The sequence below is a fragment of the Danio rerio genome, chromosome 5 (assembly GCF_049306965.1).
Source record: "Danio rerio strain Tuebingen ecotype United States chromosome 5, GRCz12tu, whole genome shotgun sequence".
NCBI classification, from domain to species: domain Eukaryota; kingdom Metazoa; phylum Chordata; class Actinopteri; order Cypriniformes; family Danionidae; genus Danio; species Danio rerio.
In genome coordinates this window covers 12,180,250-12,196,631 of record NC_133180.1, presented here as the reverse complement: position 1 = coordinate 12,196,631, position 16,382 = coordinate 12,180,250, and the positions used below count along the sequence as shown (strand labels likewise).

Sequence of the window (16,382 nt, the reverse complement as noted above, 5' to 3'; positions counted from 1 at the left end):
GTTGGCCATTTTAACATTGGGCTCGATAGAAATTTGCTGTATTATAGCGCCAGGCCTAGTGGAATTTCGATGAATTGCAGTTTCATTTACTTCTGTATTTGCTTCACGAGGGAGAGCAGGAGATGGTCTCTTGGTCTAAGCACATGGCTTAACCTGTGTCTGTGTTCACCATGCTCCTCTGTTCCTGCCTCCTTGTTTCCAGATGCCACACCCCCTTGTTTAGCCCTCATCTAGTTCTGGTTAGTCTCAGTGTTTAAGCTGCAGTCACACTAGAGTTTGAGTTTGCAAAATTCTGTAGTGCGGTGCTGCGGAAAGAAGCGGGAATAAACAAGATTATTAGACATTTAAAAAAGCGAGTGATTGGTCCATATTTTACATTTCTGTTCAGAGAGGTCATGTTTTGATCCTCGATAAGTCTCACGTAGTCAAGTGATGCGATTTCACTGGTCAGAGTTCTGACGCATTTGCGTGCGTATGAATTGAAGTCTGTAAGAAGAAAAGTCCAGTAGGACCGCAGCTTCATACTTGGTCCTCATGTTCTTTCCTCCCTTTATATTGTTTATATTTGTCTGTTCATTGTTGCTTGTTACTTGACCTTGCTTGTTTTTCCTCTGTGCTGTTTGTGAGTTTGAGTTGTCTTTGTGCTTTGTCTGTTTGTATGTTTGTCTTTTTTAGTAGGCCTTCAGTGTCTTCACTGTCTGGCTTATTCTTTACAAGTTTGCTTCTTTAAGTTATTCTATTCTTTATTTGTTTGTTTAATTGAGTAGCTTTAAGTGTTTAGTTCAGGGGTGCCCAAACTCAGTCCTGGAGGGTCGATGTCAGGCCCGGATTGGCTTATCGGGAGGACCGGGAGTATTCCCTGTGGGCCAGTCTGTTTTTTTGGCCACAAGGGCCAGTGTCTCTAATGTTAGCTACTTGCACTCTGAGCAGTCACACTTTTTTTATTCATTTATTTATTTGACCCCAGCCTCAATCTTTTTATTCATTATTTTACCACAGCTCTACTCTTTTTATTTATTTTCTCACAGCCACATAAGCAGAATGCAGCCTGCAGGTTAATGATGTCCAATAAAGAAATTTATGAAGTCCGTTTCTTGTCAGATGTTGACTTTTATTCTTTACTTAGAGATACATAAATAAAAATAAAGTTAACAAAATATAACCTCAAAGTTCAACCATCACGGATGTGGTAAAGAAAACTGTGTGACTCCGCTGTCTTCTAAAGAACTCACTGCCATTAGATTTGACAGATGCAGTACTTAAAGAGCCTGCACACAATTTTTAACATGCTACATATCCTCAATGCCAAATCCACAGAATATCCATCTCAGCAACACATATGAATATTCTAAGTTCTCAAATGCAAACTATTCAAAACATAAATATTCAAAACTGAAATGCATCATAGTTAATAAATCCAAACAAATAGGCTCACAACATATATTCAGATATTGCAGAAAAGGACATTGTGATGTTTTAAAGAATAGCATTGGAGATTTACCCCCTTAATGTTCTCATATTTATGACAAATATTTAAAGTTATAAAGCAGCTGTTTCCTTGAAGAAGACATGATAGTGTCAATAGAAAATTCAATACATTTCATTTTATTCTTTATTTTATACATGTGGCCTAATTCATATTTGTATTTATTTGATATTTTTTATTTCAAGGTTTGAATATTTATGAATATTTATATATTGAATATGTTTAACTCTTACAGAAAATAGATTCTGATACTGTAAAACATTATATTGTGTTAACTGTTCAAATAAATCTTCATTGTGAAGTACTGAATTGAAAATGATGTTATTTAAATGTAGTCAGTTGTAAACTGAAGTGGGCCGGTCCAAGGCTTGAAACTCCAGAGCTGAAAAGGAGTCCCACTCCGGCCCTGGTCAATGTCCTGCTTATTTTAGTCCCAACCTCAGCTAAACACACCTGAACCAGCTAATCAAGCTCTTTCTATGTATACTAGAATCTTCCAGGCAGGTGTGTTGTTGGAGCTAAACTATGGCCCTCCAGGACCGAGTTTGGGCACCCCTGGTTCCTTTTATTGGTTTTATTTCTTCCTGTTTTATTTAGTTAAAAGTTAAATCCAACTTTATTTCTCTTTGATTTTCTTTTCAAAATTTTCAGTATTTTTTGTGTTTAGTAGTTTTGTTTCTTAGTCTAGTTCCCCCTGTCTGTCTGTGTGTCTTGTCTTTCTGTCCCAGCCCTGCTGTTCTGTAAGTCCCTGGCTGCTGGTGTCATCTGCTTCTGGTGAGGTGGCAACTCTCCAGGATCTCTGGTCTGCAGTGCCTTTTCTTAGGCTTTTACCACCTCTCGTCTGGCCTTACCATCACTGCTCAGTCTCCCAGCATTCTGTGGCTACTGACTGCACGATCCAGGACACTTCATTTCTACCCCTTTCAGCTCCATCCAGGACTCTCCAGCACTACCCTGTTCATCACTGTTGGATTGCTTCACCTAACCCCTACTACATATCACATGATATTGTCAATAATTTAAATAAACTTAAAAAAAACTTTAATAAATAATTATTATTTTATTTATGTAAGGTGACTATTAATAAAGAATTGAAATATTTTAATGCATAAATTAATATTCTTAAATTGTTGAATATTTCAGAGAGAAATGTTTGACTATTATTTAATAATAATAATAATAATAATAATAATAATAAAATACATTTTCGAATTATGAATGTATATTTATATTACCATCTGTTTTTTTCTGTCATTGTAGGCTAATCAATTCAGTCATTTTTATAAACATTTTAAATAAATAATAAATAATTACAGTAAATGATTAATAAATAATTACAAATAGTGATCAGTCTGATTATAAAAATTTTCCCTAAATCATCTTAATTCACACATAACTGCCTTATTTCAAGCATATTATAAATAAATAAATAAGATAATATATATATATATATATATATATATATATATATATATATATATATATATATATATATATATATATATATATATATATATATATTCATTTTCATGTATTTACCAACGGTTGGTCTTCTAATCAAACAGCTTTAAATTAACTGGTGATTCTATGCTCTTTGTTGTAATAGGAATTCAGGTACAGATTCATTGGCCAATCAAATGACTGGAGTTGTACGTAATGGGTGTGGCTTTTTACACGTGTCCTGCAGAGGTTATTTATTGCGCATGACGTGTGACGTATGTGTTTAGAGCGGGAACTTTTGGGGACGAAATGGAGCGTGAAGGTTTAACTCACACCGAGTTGTTGGGTAAGTGAACTTGGTTTTGTGAATTTAAAACGAGTGTTTTCGTTTGGTAATTGATGGCAAATGGCTTATTTGTGTGTCTACTTTGTAAGCTTGTGAATTTTGTGTGTTTTTTAGTGACATTTGTTTGTTTAAGCTGGTTATTTGGTTAAAGTTGGTTTTAACCTAAAGCATTATTTGCCTATTAAAAGTAGCATGGTGAATAGCATTTATATTTGCACATTGGTTCATATTTTTAAATAGTGACACATTTCCTGTATTATTTACCATGCTAATTTTAAATATTTGGTTGCTTAAGTATGACCTCAAAACAACATTAGCACTATTGACTGTGAACAATGTTACTGCTAAGTTAATGTAATTTCCCTGTTTAGAGCTTGCAAAGAATACTTTTCTAAAAGTATATCAAGCAGAATGAACAATTGTGTAAAAAAAACTTAACCTTAATAAACTGGTGGTATTTTTAGTTTTTGGAATGATCTGCACATGCCTTACATCAACTGATAAACTCATATATGTTGCTATTATTTTGTTTGTGATTTTAATATAACGCCATCTATAACGATACAGTTATTGTACATTATCTTTTGGGTTCAGTTTGTCAACAAACATTAACAAAGAGTCAAGTCATGATGTTACAAACTTCATAAAAGACTCACAAAGATGTTATTTAAAAGTGTTTTTTTACCTTCTTAAATCCTAAATGTCCTAAAAAATGTCCTTATAAGAAACCTTTTTTTTATTTTGGAAAAACAATTTTGAGAGCCTGCTATTGGTTTAAAAGTAATCAGTGGGCTACTTCTTGACTTCATACAATTTTGAATCTCATAAATTTTAACCTTTTCATTCAGTATTTATTGAAAGTTTGCATATACAGTGACAGATGATAAAAAAAAACCCTTCCCTTTGTGTGTACAGTGAAGTAAAAAATAATTAGCCCTTTTGTGAAAATGTTATTTCTGTTTAATATGCTGGTTAATGGATTTATTATTTTTTTTACATTTGTTTTACATATATATATATTTTTTATTACACATTTCTTATGATTAATTTCTTTTGTCTTTGCCATGATTACATTATATTTTTCTTGTCATTTTCAAGATACTAGTGCTAAGCTTTAAGTGCAATTTGAAAGCTTAATCATAAAGTATTTTAAGCATTAAATAAAGATAAATTTTATTAAATAATTGTATTATTTATAATTTTTTTATGACAAAGACTGCAATGTTATTTTACACTTGATTACTTTTCTGTATTTCTGTACCCGGATACTGTTAGACTCTCACCGGATACATAGTTTGTTTGTTATATGTAAATTACATAAAAAATATAACTAGATATAGATATATTTTTCACACCCCTACAAAATCACACCCATAAAAAGTCTTTGATATGATGACATTTTTCTAGTCTTTTTGCAAGATACATGTGCTAATCTTTATTTATAGGTTAAATAAGCAATGTTATTTTGGCAAGTTATTGGATAAGTGTTTTTTTCAGTAGCCAGTTGAAAAATAAAATCTTAAAGGAGCTAATAGAGACTTAAAATGTCTTTTAAACTGCTTTTATTAAGAAAAATTACTTTTTTCCAGAAAAAAAAGTATTATAATTCAGATATTTTATCTGAAATAATGCAAAATTGTCTTTGCTCCATTAAACATAACTTTTTTCAGTATTATGAAAAAAATAATCAAGTTCTGCCTTCCACTAAGTAACTCTTGCAGATATTTGCAGAACTGCAATGTCTGTCATACACCACTTCAACCATCCATTACTGCTAAATTGAATCTTTTCAGTAATTTAGATGATTTTCTAATGCTTTCAGTTTCAAGTAAGCATGCAATACTTTCAAAGGTCATGGAAAGAGTATAATATGACAATGTTCGTTTTCATTAGGTTTCTTGAATGGCACTATAAAGACTATTCAATGTCTTGAGCATGCTTGTGTATTCCCCTTCATGTGAGGACTGACGTAGCTTTTAAATTATGAGTGCTGAACCTGAAGGTAAAGCCGATCATGGATTTAGTGCACGACTTAGAGAATCAAAATCAAATTGCGATTTATCTGATCATTGCTATTTTTAAAAGGCTTATTGGACCCATTTACTACTTTTTAATAAAAGAGCTGCAGGTTTGATGTGGTGGTTTTAACAGCCGCATAGAAAGGCCAAGCAGAATCACAAAGTACGTTACACTATGCTACCATTTATTTAAAACCTCTTAAACATTAATTTAGAAAATAACTACAGTGTTTTAAGTTCAATTAAATTAATTGTATATAAAATCTTATACGGTGCTCAACATAAGTGAGTGCATCCCATTTTGAAAATGAATATTTTTATCCATTTCACGGTGAATATAGGTAACATTTTGTTGCATTTGAACAAACCAGATTTATTAAACCGAGATATTAAAGAGCCCATATTATACATGAAATAAGGTCATATCTTGGTTGTAAGGGTCTCCAACAACAGTCTAATATGCATGCAAGGTCAAAAAACACTTTCATGGTCTTATAATCTGCATTTATTTTTACCTAATTATCCCAGCGACTCCTGTATGAATCGTCCAGTGATTCATTTGTTCCCAAACCCCTCCTTAGCGCGAAGCTAATCTGCGCTGATTGGACCGATGACAGTCTGTCGCGATTGGTCGACTGCCTTCAGTCAGAGAGGGAAATGGCCAATAGCTAATCAGCAATTTAAAAAGTAATCACAGTTCATACACGCTCGATAGTGTAGGCGTGGACTTTAGCTGCCACACTATGGCGAGTGGATAGTGCCACGGATAACCGAACGAAGGAGACAGTCGTGTACTCGCCAAACCACACACACACAAAAACACACACACACCTCCGGATGACAACGCTCCCGCTTCAGCCCGCACCCGCCAGGTTTTAGCCTGAGAACCCGCTCCGTTTTCTGCCCGCCGCGCCCGGTCCCGCTAGAGCGGAGAACACAACCAAATATCACCCAGTATACAGTCCAGACAGCCAAGCTGTCTGTATAAAAACACACACACAGCACAAAGTACACAAAGCTCGTTCGTTCGTTCGCTCTCTCTCTCGCTCTCTCTCTCTCTCTCCCCGCGCCAGATTTCTGCGGCGCGGGAATACATTTCCGAATAAATCGCGGGAGCAGAACTCTAGCACGGAGCTCCATAAACAAACAGCACGCGTCGCGTTTTTAACGTGACTTTGCACGCGATAAGATAATATATCCAGTTAACCTGATACAGTACACGCGGTTACAAGTAACAAATCACAACTAAATACATTTGCAAGCTAGAGTAAACGAGGCAACAACTTTAACCGCACGTACTTACACTTGAGAAATGTAGGAAGAAACCCATCCTGACGTCCATCAGTTACTCTTTACTGATCCTTCCTTTAACAAACTCAGATGAAGTATTCTTTGTAGCATGTAGCTTCCAGAAGTTTCCAACTGCTTGGTTATAATGCTGATGTTTCATCTTTGGGTAGAGACTCAATATATCCATCTGCAGTGTGACTTCAATCGACCGGCATGTTTGTGTGCGTGTGTTTGTGGGTGTGCGTGTGTTTGTGGGTGTGTGTGTGTGTGTGTCTGGGTTACTGCGTCAGAGGGCGGGGCCTCAGGTTTGAAATCTCCCGGGTTTGCGCGTGCACGTGAAAAACTTTGTTTCGTTCGTACGTCATGGCGAAACACCTAATGAGTCGGTATCAAGGCGACTCGTTTGAAGCACTATGATTCGACTCTTTTATAGATGAATCAACAGTTTTAAACACTGTATTCTTACAGATTTAAGCCTTAGCTGGATACTTCACTTCACTTAGAGCTGTGTTACACACTACATGGAGGGGAATTTTCAAAAACCCATAATATGGGCTCTTTAATAATAATATTTTAGTCACTGAACATCTTTAACAATCTAAATAAATATTTGTAAAGTATTATATATAAAAATATATGTAGTTTATTTATACTATATTATAAATAAAATATTGGTAAAAAAAATTACAAACTACACAATTTTATAAACTTTGTTTCTTTTTAATTTTGCTTTTGTTAAAATGTATTTAATATTTTTGCCAAACGTATAAATTTGCGCATAATAGTTTTGAAGCATTATCATGAATTATTTTGTTAGATTAGTTTCAGATTTGGCTTCAGTAATGACTAATCTACTGTAAATGCACAAATATACTATTGTAAAGTTTACTAAAGAAAATATTAATTTAAATGAGAGATTTGTAAGGGGTGTTCTCGTATACATTGAGCACTGTATATAAAACCTTTACATTTAGATATAGATATAAATGTGCTATATTCACATTGTTCCGGATAATGTGCTTACGAACTTTAAGAACTTTTATAAACTAATGCTTGTTACCATATTTGATATAGGTTATCGAAATAATCTCAGCTTTTTTGCGATCCACACCCTTTCAAATTACAATTTTTTATTTAAATCTGTTAATCATCCAGATAACAACCATCTGTTGTAGGCCTGAACAATATTTGAAAATTTTTTACATTGAAAAATGTATTTTTTTGTCTGTGATTTTATATATTGTGATGTAAATAAAATTTGGAAAGTCATTAATTTATAAATAATGATTTTGTAGGGGCATGAAAAATAAATACATTTATGCAGTTTATTATTTACAACAAACAAACTACAGTCATAAATACAATGAAGCAAATATTAAAGAGAAATAATCACATACTTTATGGTTTTCTGTGAGGAGTCTAACAGTATTTGGGTACAGAAAATGAATAATTAAATGTAAAATAACACTGCATTGTCTTTATCATAAAAAGTATTGTAAAAAAAAAACTATTATTCAATAAAATGAATCTTTATTAAACTATTTTTTTTTTTATAGTTATTGAACGGTTTTAAACTCACTCAAAATGCTCACACAGGCCTTAAACACATGGATGGATGATGAACTTTCAATCTATTATGATTAAATTCTGTAGTGTCTTCACTAATCTCCTGTGTTTTAACCTGTGGTTACTGGTCATCTATAATGACACACACATTGCGATATCGATGCTCAAATGATATATTGTGCAGCCCGTTCTTGGCTCCTCCATGTTTGCAGTCCCAAATGCTTGACTTCAGGGCTGATCTTCCAATGTCTAAACTTGTCGACAAGAATTCGAGCTGTTCTTGTCTTCAGATTTTTGAGAGTCTGATGCTCCAGTCTCAACAGATGCACTGGTCTCTCCATACGGGTCTGTAAATGGTTATTTGCTCTAGTCTGCCGCTGAGCTAACATGTGTGGAGAAGACCGTCTGGGGGTTAACACCTGATCCCGTATGAGCTTTGCAGTCGGAATCGGCTCTTTTATTCCAGTGTACGCTACGTGACGAGAATATAGACATCTGAGACACGCAGATCCTCAGGCCTGTGGCGGAATAGAAAAACAAATCGTATTTTATCCGTGCACACTGCTTCTAGGATGATGAATTGTTTTCTCTCTTTTAGATTGTGGTTTGCTTTTTTGATCTTTTTTTCCTCTTAAAGGGATAGTTGGATAAATGAAGTGTATTGCTAACCATTGTGTACTGTTGGGGATGTTTCCATCCACTCTGGGGTGATTTTAGCCACAACTTTTTCTGTTTTTTGGTGATATCTTATTTTAACACATATTTTAAGAAAATGCTTTAAATTTTCTAAACTCAACAATACATTCTGGGCAAATCTACTAGCCTTTTGTTATGGATGAAACCATCCACTGAATTAATCTGCTGTAAAACTGCATCAGATACATTTTTTTTCCTCCAAAAATGTTTGCATAAATCTGTTAATCAACCTCAGTCCATTTCGCATATGCAAAATGAGCATATAAATAAGTGGATAGAAACAGCTACTGACGTATTTTCAATATAAAAAGTAATTGTGGACTGGACATTGTGGACTGGACATTGAAACAATTGTGGACTTGCACATGTGAAACAACATTGCCTTTGATGCATTGTTTTTGATTAATTTTCATATGTTCTCTCTAATTTACTGTTGGTGACTGTTTTTGCCCCATTGATTCCATTATAACCATTTGTAAGATTTGTAAGTTTTACTGGCGATCGTCAGTTGGTACCAATAACCCTTTAGAAATGCCCGTGCAAAAAAACAAAAAAACAAAAGTTAGTTTCTGGATTGTATATGGAGTATAACAGCAAATACAGTTTGTGTGTGTGTGTGTGTGTGTGTGTAAGAGAGAGAGAATTACCTTTATGCACTTAATTTTATTATGCACTTTGATTTTGATTAGAAAATCAAAAAATGCATCTCGGCGCTCAGAACTACATGGATGGAGTAAACAAAAATAAAGACTGTATTTATGCACCATCAAATGTGGTTATAATCAAAGTCAATGGGGCAAAAACAGTCACCAACAGTAAATTAGGGAGAAAAAATAAATCTAACAATGCATTGAAGCCAATGTTACTGATCGTTCACATGTCCAAGACTGATAAACGGTAAAAAATCCAGTCCACAATTACTTTTTAAATTTAAAATGTCATTTTTGGGTGTTTGAGTGACATCAGTTTTTAATTTGGCAAGTAAAGAGTTCTGTAATTTTCTAAAAATGTAGTAATTTTTCAGGACTGAGGTTGATTTAATAAACTTATGCAAAACAATTAGAAAAATATTTATCTAATGCTTTTTTTTTTTTTTTTTTAACAGCAAATTAAAGGGCACCTATGGTAAAAAAATCTTGGACAGACATGTGTGTAAGTATAGTGTAAAGACCGTCATATTGGGGTGATATAAACACACACAGTGCTTTTTTGTTTTCCAATTTAACAACATAAAAACTGTGGACCAATTGCAGCGGTTTTCAGAGCAACCGCAAGGAGTGCGGTCCCCCTGCCCACCAATATTGATTGACAGGCACGCGTCACCAAATCCTCAGTTTGTCGTTTGACGTTTCAGTGCGAATCAAACCGATATCACTAAAGGAACATCCTTGCTCTATTTTTAGATGCAAGGCTCATTGGGCTCAACACAAGATCAATATTCTCCACATAATTGCTCTAATCGGAATTATTGGTTGTACCTTTAGGTAGGTTTGTAAATGTGTACTTTTCATTGCGTCTACCTTATACTTCAGCCGTTTGCATTTCTTGCGATCACAGAAGCTCACTGTGATTTTAACTAGGTGCAGCTGGAAGAGTGCATTTTGCCATGCATTTTGTAATTCTGGGCGTGGGTTTCTGTCGGGGTGCATGCGGCGCCGCTTCAATTCGGCGGCTGGGCACTGCGGACAGCCACCGACTTGGGGCGCCGTTGTGTGTGCCCTGATGGAAACCTGTGTTTAAAGTTCTAAAATGCATGGTGCGACGATCTGGGACACTTCATGTTTGAGAGTGTCTGGTGTGCCAAGTCGCGGCTTCGAGCAGTGCATCAGGTGGCTCAGTCAAAGTTTATTCAGTGTGCGTGGTTATTAGTCTCGGTGTATAAGCTCGGCACTTGAGACTAGCACACAGTTGGCTGTAAAACTATACAAAGACTCAAATGATTTTGTACTCTTTGCTTGGTTTGTGTCCGAGTCGTACGTGTACAGCTGAATGCTGATCCTCTCACTCCTGCTCCTTCTCTCAGTCTGCCTGTCTGTTGCAAACACAGAGCGGGTGAGCTCTTGGCTACGCCCCTTGTTGCGTTGGGTGGGAAGCCAAAACTAATTTTCATTTGAAGCAACACGCCCCTAGAACAGTGAGCTGTGTACACGCCCCCAACATGACACTTTTTAACACATTATAATAAAAAATCTGAACTGTATTTTAAACTGAACCTAAACTGGCACGCTCAGAAGAACCATAATACTAATATTAAATCATAAAAAAGGGGTAAACTATGTGCCCTATAATTCAGTGGCTGTTTTCATCGCAAACAAAAGGATAGTCAATTTGAACTGTACAAGGGTAATTTACTTAACCATGACTCTTTAGCTGCAGTGTTTTATTATTTTTTTTAAGTCAACCACCTCCAGCATTTTTGCTGATTTACATATAAATTTGATGGCCCTCAGAATATTTTCTGCAAGGAATATATGATTGTTTTATATATTGAAAGAGATATCCAAGCCTCTGCTTTTAAACAGACAAAAAAACTTTTTCTTTCCCAGTGATGGGTTGCAGCTGGAAAGGCATGGGCTGCGTAAAAACGTGCTGGATAAGTTGGCGGTTCATACCGCTGTGGCGACCCCAAATTAATAAAGGGACTAAGCCGAAAAGAAAGAGAATGAATAAATGAATGAGTATTGTTGTTTGAACATAAAGCTTTTTCTTGCTTGAACATAAAGCTTTTTCTTGCTCTGATGAATCATTTCAGTTTATGAAACCTCAATGTTTATAATCAGTAGTCTACTAGTTTTAATTTGGTTATATTTGTATGTAGATTTTGGGGGTCACCTGGTCCCTCTGTAATTAGCACAGTTGCCTCACAGCAAGAAGGTCACTGGTTCGAGCCTCGGATGGGTCAGTTGGCATTTCTGTGTGGAGTTTGCATCCTCTTCTCGTGTTATTGTGGGTTTTCCTTCGGTTGCTCTGGTTTCCCCTACAGTCTAAAAAGATGTGCTATAGGTGAATTGAATAAACTAAATTGATCGTTGTGAATGAATGTATGGATGTTTCTCAGTACTGGGTTGCTGCTTGAAGGGTATCTGCTGTGTAAAACATATACTGGATAAGTTTGGTTGGTTCATTGGCGATTGAATTAAAATTTTTGGGTGAATTTTCATTTGTATGTCGTATGAAAAATTTTCATTTGTAAGTCGCTTTGGATAAAAGCGCCTGCTAAATAACTAAATGTAAATGTAAACTATCCCTTACAATTTCAGTTCACTTTTACAAAAAGAGTTCATTTGTTTAATTTGGTTGGTAATTTTCCCTTTTGACTTTTAAAATCCTTTTTCACTTGCACTATGATTTGCAACTACAAAACTACTAGAAGTCATTTTCTTTTAATCAGACTGAAAGATTACTAAAAAGTGTTGAAGTAGGCTTACATTACATTAATATTGGCCACCGCATCAAAAGAAATACTATATTTGGTTACTTGACAAAATGGGAGAAATCCCTTTAAAGAGTTGATTTGTGAATAGATGTTTTTTAAATTACATTAGAATGAGCTTTTTTTTTAAAGATGTTTGGTTTTTGTTAGCGGTTGGGTTGGACAATTAATTGTTTGTTTTAATACAAATAGGTCATAGTCTATTTTACATGATACGTGTCTTATGGTGGTAAACATGTCAATAAAGGACACTTGTGTTTGATCAGACAGTTTGTTAAACAATGCTGTATAATTGTCAATATTTCAATTAGCACTACATTCTGTTGATTTGCTGCAGGTACTGTATAAGTGTCAGCTGAAAAGCTTGTGTTTGACATCTGTGTAATTAGATTTCATGGAATTATAACAATGCATTGTTAGTATTATTTATTGTATCATTATGCTGTTGCAGTCTCGCTTTGGGAATCTCAATTAGTTCCAGTGATAGTTTTGTATAAAGACATTGTTGTCCTGTGTTAAATGTTTCTGGGCTGTATCAGCGGTGGATTTGAAGTTAATCTCTGTAAAGTCAGGTTGATTTAACTGAGGTCCCAAGTCCTCCTTGAATGGTCCGTTTCTCCAGTGCTGACCCTTTCCTTCTTGCCAAACCCACTTCACTGGTTTTTAATTATAGGGATACGACAGGGGACATTGTGACATTGTGACATTGTGAAAAGCAGCAATCAGCACCTCATCACGTTCAGCAAAATGAGGGAATTATCATTTGCAGTGAAACGATCTTCAATGAACTTCACCTGATTTGAATGTAGATAACATTTGTGAGAGAGATGGAGATTAATATTTGATAAAGCACTGTAGTTCATTTATGAAGTCTTCTTTAGCCTTGCTAGCTTTAGCACCTGCATAATTTTGCATATGTTAAAGCATTAAAATTTAAAGTCCTGCCATCGTTGCATTTTTCTGAGTGCTCCGGTTTCCTCCACACTCCAAAGACGTGCTATTGGTGAATTGAATAAACTAAATCGGCCATAGTGCATGTGTGAGAATGCAAGAGTGTATGGGTGTTTCCCAGTAATTAGTTGCAGCTGGAGGGGCATCCGCTGCTTAAACCATATTCTGGATAAGTTGGCGGTTCATTCTGCTGTGGCCACTCCTGATAAATAAAGGGACTAAACTGAAGCAAAATTAATGATTGAAGTCTTCAGACACCAGGCAATAGTTTCTCTGAGGAAAAGACTGAAATCTAACTGATTTTAAATCAAATTCTTCTCTCCAGCGGGTTCTTAGCACCTTATCAGAATCAGAGAAGCAGATCAGTCTGGCTTATGAACCAGATCAAACTATTCAATGAAAAGAACCAGATCAGCTGATGGGAGGTTGACAGCTTATTAGAGGGAAGAATTATCTGTAGATAACAACTTTGTCAAATTAGGGGATGCAGTTGCAGTACATTCGATTATCAAACCAATTCAAATAGGGGAATTAAGCAATTAAAATATTACTTGTGTTTTAATGCCATAAACCTTTTTCACTTATTTAATTTCAAAGAAAAATAGACTGTTGTTTGTTTTTATTATTATGTTATGTTTTATATATTTTAGATTTGCTAAACTTGTAGTGTTTTGAAATTAATGAATGCTTAATAATTGTGATAACCATGAAACTGTGATTATTCCTCCGACTATAATTGTACAACCAAAATTTATAATTGTTGCATCCCTAATTGGTCTTAACTCTGCTAGTCTCCCATTGAGAGTCTTTCTCAGCATCATGCATGCTGTGAGTAAAGATGTATATCGTCATATCGCCCAGCCCTACATTAAACCTTATACATTTTGTTAGTGTATTTAAATGCTGGTCATATTTGAGGTATTCTAAACGTGCAAACATTTTTTAATAATTGTGCTGGCTTTAAATAGTTAAATTTATTATTATTTTTTTACTTCATTTAAACCTGGATCAAGTGGCATGGTGGCTCATTTGATAGCATGGTTGCCTCCCAAGGTTGCTGGTTCGAGTCCCGACTGGGTTAGTTGGCATTTCTGTGTGAAGTTTGCATGTTCTCCCAACATTCACGTGGGTTTCCTCCAGGTGCTCCCCACAGTCCAAAGAAGTTCTATAGGTGAATTGAATAAACTAAATTGTCTGCAGTTTATGTGTGTGAATATAAGAGTGTATGGGTGTTTCCCAGTGCTGAGTTGCAGCTGGAAGAGCATCTTTTGTGTAAAACATGCTGGATACATTGGCGGTTCATTCCACTGTGGCTTACTCCCTTTATTTATCAGGGTTCGCTAAAGGACAATTTATGAAAAAATAAACCTGGATCCAATTAGTTAACTAATAAAATAGGCCTGTTTTTAACATGCAGTTTACTTTTTTGTCGTCTTATTTTTCTTCTTCGTATTAGTAATATTTAGTCATGGAGAAGTTTGAAAATTCTCATATCACATATTGAGTGAAACAAGCGCATGCAGTTTTGGAATTGAGTAAAATGACAAATATTGCAATATTGTAAATAGGGATGCAACAATACAGTTAGCCCACTATACATACCACGGTTTTTTACCACAGTTTTCGGTTTGCTTCTCATGGCTTGACACGTATTTTTTTTTCTATTGGCAATAGGAACAGTAAGAGGTTAAGGAGAAAAAATACAAACGATTTATTGCAATACTCATTTTGTTTTAATTAAAAGCCAAGAAAAGTACACTAGTTCTTAGTGTATTGTAAGGCTGCTGGAAAAATCATAATCACGATTATTTTGGTCATAATATATGATGCAATAATTGTTTTTCTCGATTAATGGTTTTTCATAATCGTTAGAAGCCACAATCGAAATTTAAATTGGATTTTCGATTAATTGCACAGCCCTAGTGTATTGAATAAAAAAAATTTAACACTGAAATCTCACGGCTGCTGGTAGCCCATGTACGAACTAGAGAACACAAAATCCTACACTTTGAAAATAAACATACATGTGAAGTTAACAAAGACAAATTGGCCATTTCAAATAAACATATTTGTACTTCAGTAAACATAAATAAACCATCTTAATTATCTCGGTGCTGAAAAAAATGCGAGACTGTAGTCTGTAACGCGGATCGAGTGCTTTTGTAAGATGACAAAAGCCCACATCTCCAATCACCGAAAACGGCTGCAAATCTTTAGCAATAAACATCCGCACTGCCCTTGTTGTTTTTATGTGTCTCTCGGAACCAGTTGGGTATGTTTGCTTGAAGGATTTAGCGAGGGATCGTTGCTATTTGGAGGATTTTATTACCTTCTCTGCTATCCTGTCTTCAGACAGTGATATTGCTGGGTGATGGTGCTGCAGATGTACAGTCATGGTTATACGTGTGAAACAATGCTTGCACACAGTTATTTTTTGTTCACCGTTTTGTCTTTTATTGGCATTACACTTACCGGCAAAACCGAAATGTCCTCACACCGCAGATTTGAAAGACGCCGGGGCTTTCTTGTACTGTTGCCTCACTTCGCCGGCGCTTCCTTGTACTGTTGCCTCAGCCTCACTTCACCGCGGCTTGCCATGTTAAAGTGTGGAATGATGGTCAAGCACCTCCTAACTTTAGAGCAGAGTGATTAAATATTTACTCGCGGGAAGGAGTTTCCTCATCTCAGCTCATGGACTTACAGGCACACACAGTCAATTTGAGGAGATATAAAACGCACAAATTATTTAAATGCTAAACCGAGAAAACCGCAATTCACAAGCCCATATTAAACCGTGGAGGTTGTACCGAACGGTTCAATATTATATTGAGAACTGTGGCATCCCTAATTGTGAACTATTTCTTTAAGCCATTTACATGTTCTCATCTATGCATGTCTGTGAGGGAATGAATGGATTTGAGCTTGTGTGAACCTGGAGAATCTATCAAGTTCAACTGGCTGCAAAATGTCCCTGGAGCATTGAACAATTTCATCTCTCATACCCCAAATTACATTTATACTCTCCAAGCTCCCAGAAGCCTCACCTGAGTTCGGCGAAATAAGCCAGCATCACCATCTGGATTCCGCACGAGGTGATGATGATGATGATTTATGATATTCTCCATCTATAGTAAACAGGATTCAAGCTCCAACAAT

General features: G+C 35.5%; 1 long non-coding RNA gene across 1 annotated transcript; it reads left to right on the top strand.

Moving 5' to 3' along the window:
• The first annotated feature begins 3,207 nt into the window (after window positions 1-3,207).
• On the top strand, window positions 3,208-13,828 carry LOC141385763 (uncharacterized). The gene is made up of 2 exons (XR_012406740.1): window positions 3,208-3,272; window positions 9,948-13,828. It is a non-coding gene; the product is annotated as an uncharacterized lncRNA (long non-coding RNA).
• Window positions 13,829-16,382: the final 2,554 nt, after the last annotated feature.